We start from the raw sequence: 2,571 nt of genomic DNA, 5'->3' as shown, positions 1-2,571 counted from the left end.
ATTTCCTTAAGGAACTTAGAATATCTTGGCATTTGAGTCATGGCTTCAGTAAGAGGGATTTAAAGATGAACTTCCCTAAGCATATCAAGAAATCTCCCAAATTGTTCATCAATTTTAATTCTCAAAAACTTTTGGGGATATGGAAGTTTGGGCTTGATTACCTCCTCTTGCACTTTTTCATCACTCTTCTCTTCCTCTTGGGCTTCTTTACTCACCTTTTTTGACACATTGATCTCTTTTTCCTCACTTGAATCACTTATCTTCTCATCTTCCTCACTCTTCCTAGAAACTCTCTTCAAGAACTTTCCCACTCCTTGTGGTGATATAATACACGGGTTTCTTAGGTTCAACTCCTTGTGAAGGTAAATAAGAAGGGATAGTATTCACACTCTCTTTCAATGTATTAGCCAATTGAGTGATTTGAGTTTCAAGCATTTTATTGTGTGTCATCATCTCATTGAACTTTTTATCACTTACCGACATGTAAGTGTTCAAAATTTTAGTTTGGTTCTTGATGATCTCTTCCAAGGTATTTTAAGAAAATGAAGGTTGAGCATAGAAATTATAACCATTGCCTTGAGTTCTTGGAGAAAATACGGGTGGGGGTCCTCTTTGGTTGTTGTTTTGAAAATTCCCCTAGTTTTTGTTGCTCCAATTACCCCGGTTTTGATTTTGGCCATTGTTTTGGTATTGGTTACCATAACCTTGACCTTGGCTTTGGTTTCCATACCCTTGGCCTTGGTTTTGATTATTATAGCCTTGATTATTATAGTTTCCCTCGGAAATTTTGATTTCCTTGGTTTCTATAACCACCATTGTTATAATTATCAAAATTCCCTTGTTGGTGAGCATTTCTATTCCCAAAATTTCCTGTTCCATCGTATCTTTGTGCATTGTTATTATTTGAAACAAAATTCACTTGCTCACAATCATTATTATCAACATCATCACAACTCTCAAATGCATATGTACAATTAGAAGAATCATGGTCATATGACCTACGTATATCACAAAACACACATCAATTTGGCATATTACTCGAAGTTGAAGAAGGAGTAGAGTTAGAAGATGTACCTCTCCCCTTATTGTGGGAGCGAAGAATTGGTGCTTGTGAAGAAGCACTCTCAAGCTTTGCCTTAATTGAGGTCATCGCCTTCCCCAAGTTTGAGATTTGTGAGGACAAATTGTTGATGGCATTGAGATGGTCAATTGAATAAACCGTTGAACCTCTTTTGCTTGTTGAATCTCCCTCATCTTCTTGCCAATCCATGTGATATCTCACCACATCCTCAATTAAGTCCACCACTTCATCCTCCGTTTTGTTCATGATAGGGCCTCCGGCACTGGTATCCAAACAAGAGTTGCCTTGAGGACTTAAACCTCCATAGAAGATTTGACTGATTTGATAGGTAGGAATCCCATGGTGTGGGAACTCTCTTTGGTACTCCTTATACCTTTCCCATGCCTCACAAAGACTTTCATTCGACTTTTGCTTGAAGCTTTGAATGAGAGATCTTGCTTCGGCCGTCTTCTTTTATGGATAAAACCGAGATAGAAACTCCTTAGTCACTTCATCCCATGTTCTCAAAGAGTTTGGCTTCACCTCCTTATCTAACCTCTCTAAGGCACGTCCAATAAGAGGGAAAGGGAAAAGTTCAATTCGAATAAACTCTCAAATTCCTTAAGATGATTAAGGGGAATCTCATGCTTTGCACCACTTTATTGACACCACTCTATCAAAGTGATCATCACCGGTCTTATCTCAAAATCATTTGCTGGTGTCGTAGGAAGAACAATCCCACTTTCAAACCTATAAGCTCCGGGAGTTCCCAACTCCTTCAATGCTACTCTCGGATTACCACCAATGCTTTCTCGTTCGTCTCCTTCTTCTTCTTGAGGGATTTCCTCTCTTGGGGGACTTAGACATGAGGAACGACTGGCAACCCTTATCCTTGTTATGGTCCTCTCAATTTTCGGATCAAATGGCACTAAATTTTGATCTCGGGCCCTACGCATACAAAAACTCAAAGAAAAATATCGATAGCACGGCTACAAATGTAGCCTAAAAGGAAGAAAATCTTTTTATATTTTTCAAATAAGATGGAATAGACTCAATCAACAATAGAAATCACCATGCCTTCCCCGACAACGTCGCCATTTTTTGACACTAGGATAAAACCTAGGTCGCTGGAAACTAGATTTCCCGATCAAAACAAAATTTGTAAAACTAATCCCAACCCTAGGTTTAGGGGCAAGTCCAGGTCGAACCCATGGGAAAGCGGTATTGCTAAGGTCTAAGCTAAGTTATTCCGAAATCTTTAAAAAATGGGTTGGTCTAGGTCTATGCTATCTAACTCAATTCAATCAACAAATGAAATTCAAATATCAAAACACTAGGGAATTTAAGATCCACATGCACTAATGATAAACTTGCTGATTCGAGGGAATTTGATCAATTTAGCAATGTGAGGGAAACGACTTTTACAATCAAAATCACTCAAGAAGCTATTTCCTAGGGTCAAGCTAGATGTCTCTACAAATGACTTCAAAGGAAAATTGCAAATCAAGATC

General features: G+C 38.5%; 1 non-coding gene across 1 annotated transcript; it reads left to right on the top strand.

Moving 5' to 3' along the window:
* The first annotated feature begins 1,415 nt into the window (after positions 1-1,415).
* On the top strand, positions 1,416-1,521 carry LOC145573557 (small nucleolar RNA R71). The gene has a single exon (XR_014097544.1). It is a non-coding gene; the product is annotated as a small nucleolar RNA R71 (small nucleolar RNA).
* The last annotated feature ends 1,050 nt before the right edge of the window (positions 1,522-2,571 follow it).

This window comes from Chenopodium album, chromosome 12 (assembly GCF_948465745.1).
Source record: "Chenopodium album chromosome 12, dcCheAlbu1.1, whole genome shotgun sequence".
NCBI classification, from domain to species: Eukaryota; Viridiplantae; Streptophyta; class Magnoliopsida; order Caryophyllales; family Amaranthaceae; genus Chenopodium; species Chenopodium album.
The sequence above is the reverse complement of the archived record's forward strand: the minus strand, read 5'-3'. Positions and strand labels throughout refer to the sequence as shown.